The following is a 13,084-nucleotide window of genomic DNA, read 5'->3' as shown; positions in this document are numbered from 1 at the left end:
ACCCTTTTTACCACATTTGTTTACCGCTACCGTCACCGACCAACAGAAAACACAGCCACAGCCCGAAAGGATGAAACCTTATCCTTAAGGGCCCCTCCACACCCTCAATGCCCTTTGGATCCCGTCCTGCAGCCTCATGGTCCACAGATCAATCCCCACATCCGTGAAGTGAAGACCATCTCTGCGTAAATAGAGACCTACATTAGTTTCCAGTTCTCTATGCCGGATCACCATGCCCCCCTGCTGCGCCAAAAACTTCCCCACCACTTTATTAACACGTATACATGCTTTGTTAAGCCGTTCAACAGACCTTGCCTTGTGCCAGGTTGTTCGTGCCACCATGTCGGACCATAACAGCAGGGTATTGGGAAAAAACGTGCAGATATATAGCAAATCCGACTTGACATCTGCTATCAATTCTCTGACTGTACGCACCCCTAAATCATTCCCTCCCACGTGAATGACCAACACATCTGGTGGTCTGTCTAACCACGCATAACGTTCCACTTCCATAACCACTAGACATGTGCATTTGTTTTCGTCCAAATGCATTTTCTTCCGAATTTCAGGTATTTTCGTTATCATTTTAACAAACTATAACGAGAGTGCAGAATCCGAAAAACGAAAGATCCGACAAAAACAAATGCTTTATTTTCGTTTTCGTTGCTACAACAGTTCGATACAGATAGGAGATTCGACATGATGGTGACAATAACAATCTGTGTCCATCAAACCTGTGGTCGAATGTGCCTAACCCTAACTCTATTAGTCCAAGATTATTCTACATAGAGAGAAAAGATTCGACGTAGAGGAGAAAAGATTTGACGTAGGGGAGAAAAGATTCGACGTAGGGGAGAAAAGATTCGACGTAGGGGAGAAAAGATTCGACGTAGGGGAGAAAAGATTCGACGTAGGGGAGAAAAGATAAATAAAAATAATGATGATGATGAATGTTATTGGCTGATTGTAACCAAAGAGGAGGAGCAGTAAAATAGCTAGAACTAAGTACACACGTACTTTGGCTTATGGTGTCTGTTGAAAGTTCTAAGAAGATTCGACGGAGCAGGTAAACTATACGGCGTCGTACAGTTTAGCTGCTCCGTCGAATCTTTTTTGAACATTCAACAGACACCATAAGCCTTCAATGACAGATTTGACCTTAATTTGGATTTTCGGACGAATGCAATTTTTAACGAAAAACTAAATAAATAAAAACGAATTTCGGGAGTGACTAAATAAATGTATTTTTCGGACGAAAACGAAATTCCGAAACAAAATATTTCAGTGTGCACATGTCTAATAACCACCCTAACCCACATCATACCCAGTCTCCCCAGCCACCTTATATATGCCTCTCTTCTCGATATTCCCAGCTGCCGCCCATCCGGTCTCGCATCACCTCTCCTGGCCACCCAACACACATATGAGTGCCCAAGAATCCAGACGAGGCATGTAGCACCTCCATCTGAAATGAAAAGATAACTAGCCAAGGTGACATCACTTATGACAAACCTGAAACAAAATCCCAACGTATCTGAACACAAAAAAAAAAAAACCAACAAACCCCCTCTTTTTTTTTTTTTAATCTTTATTCCATTATCAGTTGAGGTCGTATGTAGGTGCGGAATCTTTTTGATTCCCATCTACCGATCCTCCTCACAGCTGCCTCATCCAAACCACATCTGGCAGCTTCAGTAGCCACCCCAATGCGAAAGGAGTGTGAAGTGTAAGCCCTCCCATCCAAACCCATCTTCGTCAAACATTTTCAAAATACTGCCACAAATTTAAATTTAGATAAGTAAGACCCATCCTCATGACACAAGAATGGCCCTCCACCCATCGGTCTAACCCTTACAAATTCCTCGACCGCTCTTACCGGGCATACCACGGATCCTGGCAAAGCGAACAACCATACGTCCACACCTTTTCCCGTCTGATCCATTTTTGACTGCCACAGTCGTAAACACACTTTATCCCTGTATGCCCGTACATCCTGCACCAAAATGCCACTCGCATCCCGCTGTGCCAGGCTAACCAATTCCCCAATCCTAAACGCCCCAAAAAACGCCAACGAAAAAGCTGCCGTAAACAGCAAACACTCATAACTCGAAGAACATACTGACCCCCAACTGCCCACAAATGGACACCAGGTTCGCAAAAGTGACAGACCTTTGTGCATCTTTCCTTTTTTGTCCTTTTTTGTACCCCTTGAGGGCTTGCCGAACCCAAAATTCTTTAGTCCAATCCTCCCCCCTTTGTACCTTGAAAAGGAATGACAAAGCAGCCATCTTCTTTTCAATAGATGACACCGCAACCCCGTTTTCCATATTTCTGGAAACAAAATACAGGACCAGCAATCTCACCTCAGCCCCGTCCTTGTCCGCCCCAGCTTCTTGGATTAAACCCACCCATTCTCTCCATACCTGCACATAGGCCATCCAAGGGGGCTTACTCACTGACTGCTGGATCCATCCCGCAGCGACTCCAATGCCAGCTCCCAGATCCACTCCGGGCAAGGAATCCCTTCCTTCTCTGCTGCCGGAGCTAGTTCCCTGAACTTGTCCCACTGAAAGCAAGACAGCGAATCAGCCAGTGTATTGTCAATCCCCGGTATGTGTACAGCATATATAAAGGTATTCAATTGCAAGCACCGCAATACCAACTGTTGCATCAGCCTGATGACAGGTTGGGAAGACGCTGACATGCAATTGACAACCTGAACAACCCCCATGTTATCACAGTTCAGTCTCAACTTTAAATTCTGGCAAGACCGCCCCCATAACTCCACGGCCAGCACAACAGGAAACAGTTCCAACAGTACCAGGTTACGAAGAAACCCCGCCTCCACCCACGATTTTGGCCAAGGTTCTGCAATCCATTGCCCTTGAAAATATGCTCCGTAACCCGTAGAACCCGCCGCGTCCGTAACCAATTCCACATCGAAGTTACTTACTGGACCTGACATCCACACTGATCTTCCGTTGTACACTGACAAAAATTGATACCATACCTTCAGGTCCTCCCGATGCTCCAGAGTCAGCCTAATAAAATGTGTGGGGGCTTTTACTCCCGCCGTAGCTCCAGACAGCCGCCGGCAAAACACCCTACCCATGGGTATGATCCTACAAGCAAAATTTAGCTTACCTAGCAATGAGTGCAGGGTCCGCAATTGCACCTTCAGCATTCCATGAATCTCCCGGATCTCCTTCTGCAAATCCACTAATTTTTCCTGTGGTAACCTGCATTCCATTGCCATGGAGTCAATTACGATGCCCAAAAAATTCATCTCGGTTGTCGGACCTTCCGTTTTTTTGGCTGCCAATGGCACTCCGAACCTTCCCGCAATGTGTTGCAATGTTGACATTAGAATCGCACACACAACTGAAGAAGGGGGACCTATACAGAGGAAGTCATCTAAGTAATGGATAACCGAGTCCAGCCCAGACACATATCTAATCACCCACTCCAAAAAGGAACTGAACACTTCAAACATGGTGCAAGAAATGGAGCAACCCATGGGCAAACATTTATCAACATAAAACTGGTCCTGCCAGTGACAACCCAGTAGCCGAAAGCTGTCTGGATGCACTGGAAGTAGCCTAAACGCTGCTTCTATGTCGGATTTTGCCATCAGAGCCCCTTTTCCATACCTCCTGACCCACCCCACCGCTGCATCAAAGGAAGTATAGGACACCGCACATGCGTCAGGGTCAATGAAATCATTGACAGAGCCCCCTTTTGGAAAGGATAAGTGATGAATTAGCCGAAACTTATTCGGCTCATTTTTTGGCACTACACCCAGTGAGGACACCACCAAATCCGGTAATGGCTTTAACTCAAATGGCCCTACCATGCGGCCTAATGCCACCTCTTTTGCCAATTTTTCTCCCACCACCCCTGAGTGTTGCAACACTGATTTTAAATTCCGTGTCATAGGAGGAACCACCTCCAAGGAACACGGTATTTTGAACCCTTCCCGAAAACCTGAGGTAATCAGCGACGCCGCTTCCCTATCCGGATACTTACTTAGGAAAGGCAGCATCTTTTCCACCTTCACTGGCGGCATCCCTCTTGTTAACAGGCTCCCCAGTACGTTTCCCTTTTTTGAAGCACCTGGCCAGTGTGTGGGCTCCCCCACACCCTGAGCATTCGTGCTTGAATTTGCACGATCCCCCAAACTTACAGGTGCCTTCATTGAATTGCCAGTACACTCCCCATTTTTTGCCGGCCGGTAGTCCTGAGGAGTGGGTACCCCCTGCCCCCCCTTGAAAAAACTGAGGCGAGGCTCTAGCCGAGGATATCAGTCTCATCCACAGGCTAATGTCCTTATGTCCTTATGGCCGGACGAACCGCTCTGCGTTGTCGAAACTGCTCGTCGTAACGCAGCCAAGCCGTTCCCCCATAAACTCTGTGTGCCTCTCCAATAGCATCCATATAACAAAACAACCCCGAACAATGTTCGGGGTTCTTTTCGCCAATGACGTTGGCCATGATAGTGAATGCTTGTAACCAGTTAACAAACGTCCGTGGGTTCAACCTGTATCTCCTCTTCTCCTCATCTTCCTTCTTGGAGTCATCAGGCTTAACCCTGTCCAGGTTAAACTTTTCCAACGGCAACAAGGAAAAGAATTAAACGTATTCCCCTTTGTAAATTTTTTCCCGAACCTCCTGTTTCAAATGCGCTCCCAGCGGGCCTTCAAAACAGACATATACCTCGCATTTTGCCGCGTCTGCAATCCTGACTATGTCCGTCCTTCCCGTAGCCTCCGCTGCCCCTTTTTCACCCGGCTTTTCCTTACCCACCCCTGACTCCGGTGTCTTGTCAGTAGACACCACTGTGGCTGATGAAACTTCCACCTCTCCCCCAGTGGACAAACCCCCGCCATTTCTTTGTGCTCCCTGGGAGACTGCCCCTGTGGTCGCTTATGGGGGTTGCTCCCCAAAGCGCCCTACTAGCGCTCGCAGGCCCTCCAATAGTTCTTTAAGTTGTCCCCCTGACCCCGAACTGGCGGATCCTTGTTCCGCCACTTGCTGGTCATGAGCCTGCCCCATCAGTCGTGGTGAATGGGCTACTGCCCCTGCCGTACCTGTGGTAACCACACCCAATAAATCTTGTAAAGCATTGGTAAAAGATTAATTATCGCTGGACTTACCGGGCTGACCCGGAAACTTCCCGACAGCCGCCAATCTGTTTTCCACCGCCGTATCCTGCTGGCGTGTCTCCTCCTCGCCTTCCTCCAACTCTTCACCTTCCAACCGGTCCCCTTGAGCCCGGCGTAGTGAGCCCCCCAGGCGAGTCCCTCCTGGAGGCCGTATGCACCCGCTGTGGTGTGACCTGTCTGACCTCAGAAACTCCGCCTCCCGACTGGGTTCCACGCTGCCCTGGAATAGCTGCTACCGGGCCGGCCTGAGCAGTCCTCTGTCTGCCATTCTGATGGTCCCTCCCCACGCCAGGCGACCGATGTCCACCTGCGGTGTCATCAATGCCTCTACTCACTGCCCTGGAAGCTGCTGCGGCTGCTCTCCCCCTTCTGTCCTCCCCCCTCGGCTCATGCAGAGCTGCTGGGCGGTCCGCACGTTCTGCATACCTGGGCACTGTAAGCGGGGAAGCGGCACCATGCTGGCCCGTGGCCCTGCCCACCGCGCTGTGGCCGCGGTGTGTATTTCGCCCCGGCCTAGAAGCGGCCGGCAGATGGCTTCTTTTGGCCGGTGGAGCAGACTGTTCCCCCCTCGGGCTCCGAGCCTGGCGATCCGTTCGTTCATCGGGTCCCGGCGAATACCACGCCGGAGGCCGCGACCTCCTTGCACGCGCAGTCCCCTCACCTTCCATCGCTGGACCGCCTGCCTCGTCCTCTAGTAGCCATGCAACCTGGCTGTGAACCACTCTGGTCCCTTGGACGCCGCTGCCTGCCGCAATCGTGCCAATAGTAGATCGATGTCGGCCATTGTTGTAGAGGAGCAGAGAATATTTGCCTCCTCGTGTCTTTTCCTCACCCACTGCCCCCGTCCAGGCACCGCCCCTCCTTATGTATGGCTGCTCCCACCAAGTTTCCTGCTGACTCCTCCCCACCAAAACACAAGCCAGCTTAACCCTATGTGTGTCACTAGACACACTGTCATGCCTGGCCCTGCACTATTCTTCTTTTCTTCTGTCGTTCCGGGCCTCACTAAATAGGCAACCATGCATGTCCACTCCCTCCCCACAGGAGTTTTACTGATAGCAGCAGGAGCCTATGGTTCCACTGCCCTTGGTTTCTCCTGCCAAACAAGAACTGTGGGGAGCGGTGATGGAGCCACAGACAGTGATGAAGCAGCCATGTGCTTAGGGATGGGGGGGGTATGACAGATAGTGGGGCATTTTTTACCCTAATGCAAGTTTGGCTGTACTTCTCCCATGGACCACATGAGTGCAATTCATTCTACACTCCTGTGACCCATTTTCCCACTGTCGGCTGATGTCACAGAGCCTGTTCAGGCTGAGGAAAGATCATGGCAATATGATCGGAATATGCCCACATGCCTGGACCAGCAGCCGGCTCAGCCTCTAAGTGAGCCATGGAGAGCCTGAGCCAGTCCCTTACCACCCATCCACAGCCCAGTGCTCCAGGGAGCGCAGGGGGCAGATCAGAGAGCCGGTGACTGACAGTCACCAGTTCTCTGCTCACTAAGCTCAGAGAACTGAGCGATTGGCAGCATTTGATAGTTTGGTTCTGTCTTAAAGCCAGCGGGGGGGACGATGCTGCATCCACCTAGGTAAGCCCTCCTGTTTTTATTTTATTTTTTATTTACTTTTTTTTTTTTTACACATTTTTTCCCATTACAAGGAATGTAAACATCCCTTGTAATAGAAATAAGGATGACAGGTCCTCTTTATGGAGAGATCTAAAAGCGTTCCAGCGGCTCATGAGCTGCTCAAACCATGTTAATGAGAAAGCCAGGCGCCAGCTGTAGAAAACCAATATTGTGGGTGTTGGATGATATCTTCAGCCACAATCCCAGTAAACCACTTGCAAAACACAACGTATATATATATGTATTGCGGATGGCAAGTGGTTAAGCGATGAAGTTTAAAAAAAAAAATATACCAAGCTGGTTCATTACAACCAGCATACATTAGTATAAAGTGTGCATCAAACTAATATGGTTTTTCCATATACCTGTACATGTTCCACACAGCCAGATTACTAAAACATAACAAAATGGCGTCCTATGATTTGACGCGTTTCGTGAATTTTGCTTCATTTCTTCAGATGCGGATGCTACCAAAGTAAGATATTATAAACTAAAAAACACATTCACAAAATATATTAAAACCCTCCCTAGAAATTATTAAATACTATACACACTAGTGTCCTTAATAGAACAGAACTTACAAACCAGTTTGAAAAGTCATCTAAAATAACACTTCCAAATGGCGACCCCCACAGAGTTGCGGCACCCAAAAAGAAAAGCAAAGAGCAGCTGAAGAGGATGCATAGATGGAATTTAAAGATACAAAATCCCAGATAAAGATAAAGATACAAAAAAGAAACAAACAGACATAATAAAACAGAAAGATATGAAGAGAAACAGAATTATATGTGTGCAAGGATCCAACAAGTGCTATGCACCGAAAAAGGGGAGTGCCTCAATATATTCTATACGTGAAAGTAATACAGTGCCTTGAAAAAGTATTCATACCCCTTGAAATTTTCCACATTTTGTTATGTTACCACCAAAAACGGAAATGTCTTTTTATTGGGATTTTAGGTGATAGACCAACACAAAGTGGCACATAATTGTGAAGTGGAAGGAAAATGATAAATGGTTTTCAATTTTTCTTTTAAATAAATATGTGAAAAGTGTGACGTGCATTTGTATTCAGCACCCTTTACTCTAATACCCCTAACTAAAATCTAGTGGAACCAATTGCCTTTAGTAAATAGAGTCCACCTGTGTGTAATTTAATCTCAGTATAAATACAGCTGTTGTGTGAAGTCCTTAGAGGTTTGTTAGAGAACCTTAGTGAACAAACAGTATCATAAAGGCCAAGAAACACTCCAGACAGGTCAGGGATAAAGTTGTGGAGAAGTTTAAAGCAGGGTTAGGTTATAAAAAATATCCCAAGCTTTGAACATCTCACGGAGCGCTGTTCAATCCATCATCATAAAATGGAAAGAGTATGCACAACTACAAACCTACCAAGACATGGCCGTCCACCTAAACTGACAGGCCGGGCAAGGAGAGTATTCATCAGAGAAGCAGCCAAGAGGTCCATGGTAACTCTGGAGGAGCTGCAGAGATCCACAGCTCAGGTGGGAGAATCTGTCCACAGGACAACTATTAGTCGTGTTCTCCACAAATCTGGCCTAAGAAGAAGTCCCGTTTGTGAGAAGCCATATGGGGGACATAGGAAACATGTGGAAGAAGGTGATCTGGTCAGATGGAACCAAAATTTAACTTTTCGGCCTAAAAGCAAAACTCTGTGTGGTGGAAAACTAACACTGCACATCACCCTGAACACACCATCCCCACGTGAAACATGGTGGTGGCAGCATCATGTTGTGGGGATGATTTTTGTCAGCAGGGACAGGGAAGCTGGTCAGAGTTGATGGGAAGATGGATGGAGCCAAATACAGGGCAATCTTAGAAGAAAACCTGTTAGACTGCAAAAGACTTAAGACTGGGGCGGAGCTTCACCTTCCAGCAGAAAAAGGACCCTAAAAATACAGCTACAATGGAATGGTTTAGATCAAAGCATATACATATGTTAAAATGGCCCAGTCAAAGTTCAGACCTAAATCCAGTTGAGAATCTGTGGTAAGACTTGAAAATTGCTGTTCACAGACTCTCTCCATCCAATCTGATTTGCAAAGAAGAATGGGCAGAAATGTCCCTCTCTAGATGTGCAAACAAAGCTGGTAGAGACATCCCCAAAAAGACTTGCAGATGTAATTGCAGTGAAAGGAGGTTCTACAAAGTATTGACTGGGGGGGGGGGGGTGCACCATACAAATGGGCATCACACATATTTATTTGTAAAAAATGTGAAAACCATTTATAATTTTCCTTCCACTTCACAATTATGTGCCACTTTGTGTTGGTCTATCACACAAAATCCCCAAAAAATACATTTACGTTTTTGGTTGTAACATGACAACATGTGGACAATTTCAAGGGGTATGAATACTTTTTCAAGGCACTGTAAATACATCCAAATCACAAAGAGGAGTATCTCCACTATATAGATATTACACCTATGGAAAAGGAAGACAGAAAAGATGAAATGAAAAGTCCCATGGGCAAATATTTTTTTTCTGTGTATGGCAGTGGTTCTCAACCTGGGGGTGGGGACCCCCTCGGGGGTCGAATGATGATTTGCCAGGGGTCAGCAAATCCTGGGCTGTTCCTGAAGCCCGCACTGCTCTCCCAGCCTTTTTGCGGCCGCCCAGCAGGACTATCTCTGGAGCCTATGGCCGCCCAGCCAGGCTGTTCCTGGAGCCCGAAGCCGCCCACTCAGCCTCTTCGCAGCCGCCCATTCAGTTCACGGCATGGCTGGGGGGCAGGAACTAGAGGTCAGCTGACTGGTGAGGAATGTGAAGTGGGAGGGGCTGGATGAGATCCTATCTCCTGATTTTGGCATAGATGTCACTGCTGCGAGACGCCACAAAGTCGGAGACACAGTGAGTAACACTACCTGCGATTAAAGTTGCCATTAAAAGGACTCAGGGAGCTCTAAATGTCTGCAGGTTGGGGGCGCAAATTACTTGTCTTGCTTTGGGTGCTGACAACCCATGCTACGAAAATAATTTTACTGTTATTTTACTGTTGGGGGTCCCCACAACTTGGGAAAAAGGAGGGGTGTGGAGGCGCCAACCGTGGTAGCTTGTTTATGCAAAAATAAACGTTAGTGTAACAATTACACTTACTGGTTCGCAGGGTGGAGGTGTTTCTTTGAGATGGAAAAGTGTCCTGGGATGTGCTGTGATCTTGTTTCCGGCTCAGATTTCATTCCTTCTGGCGTCTGGGTGTGGAGTCTGTACACAGGCTGAACCACTGCATCCAGTGCATGGAAAGCTCCACGCTGACCACTCTGGAGTGCAGAAGAGGAAATGACGTCACTGATGCACGGCAAACGTCCAGGCTGGTGTTGGGGATGATGCAGGGATAGTACAGGCTACGCGCTCGGGGCTCACAGCTCCTTCTACTGGCCAGTAAACAATATTGAAAACAGGAGAAGTGTGTCCTGGGTTCTGTAAAGCTCACCATACACTATACAATCTGATTGTACAATCTCATTTAGAGCAAGGACCTGCCTGATTGGATACAGAGTGATTGGATAGATAGGTGAGTCATTCTATTCCATAGTTCTGGTAAATTTAAAGGAGATTATACATAGAGGGTACAATCAGATTGCATAGTGTATGACCACCAGCTTCATACAAGTACATAGGAGGGAGTGGACGTAGACACTCAGCTGTCAAGTCCAGTGCACATCTCTGCGTAGCATGCGTTTTTTTGGGGGACATTTTGCAGCATTTTCGTTAGTCATTCATAAGGCAGCCATTTCATTTGAATGGGCTGCCCTACATGCAAAAATCCCCCCAGTGATTGAGTGGAGTATAGTGTCTTTTTACTGTATTCTTTGGTGCATTTGCAGCACATTTCTGAAATGCAAGGCAAAAACATGCATTTTCTGTGCGGTTTGCCATGCGTTTGAAAACGCACAGATGTGAATGGAGCCTCATTGTTCTTTTGTAAACAAACCAATTTTACTTTCAGGCCCCGTTCATGCATTTTTCGGCTTGTTTTTCCAGTGAAACGCATAGGGAGGCCTATTAATTTCAATGACCTGTGCTACACTTGGAAGAGTAGCTCATGGGACATTTCGGCGGCTTGCACATTTTTTACTATGCATTTTTCTGCATTTGTGGCTTTTTTTTTATACATGGCAAAATGTGTGCTTGCTTCTGTGTTTAGTGTGCTGTTTACAGTAATGGCAGTGCAACTAGGTCATTTTAGGTGTATAAAGATGGCCATACACTACACAATCTAATTGTACAATCTCTGTACAATCTCCTTTAGATTTACCAAAACTATATAATAGGAGGATACACCCACCAGTGATCTAGCTATTCACTCTGCATCCAATCAGGCAGGCCCTTGCACTACATAGTTGGTGGTAGATCTCATAGAGATTGTACAATCAGAGTGTATAGTGTATGGTGAGCTTTACAAACCTGGGACATACATATACTTGCATCCGAGGGTACTTAGGGAACTCAGTCAGGTGATTGCCAGACCGTTGTTCCTAATTTTTACAGACAGTCTATTGACTGGAATGGTACCAGCTGATTGGAGAAAAGCCAATGTAGCACCAATATTTAAAAAGGGCCCAAAAAACATCCCTGGGAATTACAGAGCAGTTAGCCTAACATCAATATTATGTAAACTCTTGGAGGGGATGATAAGGGACCATATACAAGATTTCAGTAATAAGAATGATATCATTAGCAGTAATCAGCATGGATTCATGAAGAATCGTTCTTGCCAAACCAATCTATTAACCTTCTATGAGGAGGTGAGTTGCCATCTAGATAAAGGAAGGCCCGTAGACGTGGTGTATCTGGATTTTGCAAAAGCATTTGACACAGTTCCCCATAAACGTTTACTGTACAAAATAAGGTCCATTGGCATGGACCATAGTACATGGATTGAAAACTGGCTACAAGGGCGTGTTCAGAGGGTGGTGATAAATGGGGAGTACTCAGAATGGTCAGGGGTGGGTAGTGGGGTTCCCCAGGATTCTGTGCTGGGACCAATCCTATTTAATTTGTTTATAAACGATCTGGAGGATGGGATAAACAGTTCAATCTCTGTATTTGCAGACGATACTAAGCTAAGCAGGGCAATAACTTCTCCGCAGGATATGGAAATCTTGCAAAAAGACCTGAACAAATTAATGGGGTGGGCGACTACATGGCAAATGAGGTTCAATGTAGAAAAATGCAAAATAATGCATTTGGGTGGCAAAAATATGAATGCAATCTATACACTGGGGGGAGAACCTCTGGGGGAATCTAGGATGGAAAAGGACCTGGGGGTCCTAGTAGATGATAGGCTCAGCAATGGCATGCAATGCCAAGCTGCTGCTAATAAAGCAAACAGAATATTGGCATGCATTAAAAGGGGGATCAACTCCAGAGATAAAACGATAATTCTCCCGCTCTACAAGACTCTGGTCCGGCCGCACCTGGAGTATGCTGTCCAGTTCTGGGCACCAGTCCTCAGGAGGGATGTACTGGAAATGGAGCGAGTACAAAGAAGGGCAACAAAGCTAATAAAGGGTCTGGAGGATCTTAGTTATGAGGAAAGGTTGCGAGCACTGAACTTATTCTCTCTGGAGAAGAGACGCTTGAGAGGGGATATGATTTCAATTTTCAAATACTGTAATGGTGACCCCACAATAGGGATAAAACTTTTTCGCAGAAGAGAGTTTAATAAGACTCGTGGCCACTCATTACAATTAGAAGAAAAGAGGTTTAACCTTAAACTACGTAGAGGGTTCTTTACTGTAATTCCCTTCCACAGGCAGTGGTCTCAGCGGGGAGCATTGATAGCTTCAAGAAACTATTAGATAATCACCTGAATGACCGCAACATACAGGGATATGTAATGTAATACTGACACATAATCACACACGTAGGTCGGACTTGATGGACTTGCGTCTTTTTTCAACCTCACCTACTATGTATGTAACTATGTATATCCTGTTTTCAATACTACAGCTCTGCCACATAGGCTGTCATCTGATTTCTCAGCTCCTGCACACTCTGCCAAATGAACAATCTATTTAAGATGAAAGCTAAGGTAGAAATGGTGAGAATGGTGATCATTTAAAAAAAAGCACCTGGAGGTGGGTGGCAGTGATCTTCTGCAGTAGGAGGGTAGATGATGCAGGGTTTCAGGTCAGCTGGTCAGCCTCTACCTGTGTCATAACCTAAGGTCTGTCCAGCAAGTAATGGAGACCTTTTTTTATACAGTCAGCTGGACACTGAGCAAAGGGTTGTGCAGACTAAATAGAAACATTTTTTTATTTTTGCAAA

General features: G+C 46.3%; 1 protein-coding gene across 6 annotated transcripts in view; it reads left to right on the top strand.

Moving 5' to 3' along the window:
* The window catches only part of LOC141148245 (transmembrane protease serine 9-like), a 437,906-nt gene that overhangs the window by 227,754 nt on the left and 197,068 nt on the right, over window positions 1-13,084 (top strand). The window lies entirely within an intron of this gene.

This window comes from Aquarana catesbeiana, linkage group LG06, assembly GCF_042186555.1.
Source record: "Aquarana catesbeiana isolate 2022-GZ linkage group LG06, ASM4218655v1, whole genome shotgun sequence".
Taxonomy (NCBI): Eukaryota; Metazoa; Chordata; class Amphibia; order Anura; family Ranidae; genus Aquarana; species Aquarana catesbeiana.
The sequence above is the reverse complement of the archived record's forward strand: the minus strand, read 5'-3'. Positions and strand labels throughout refer to the sequence as shown.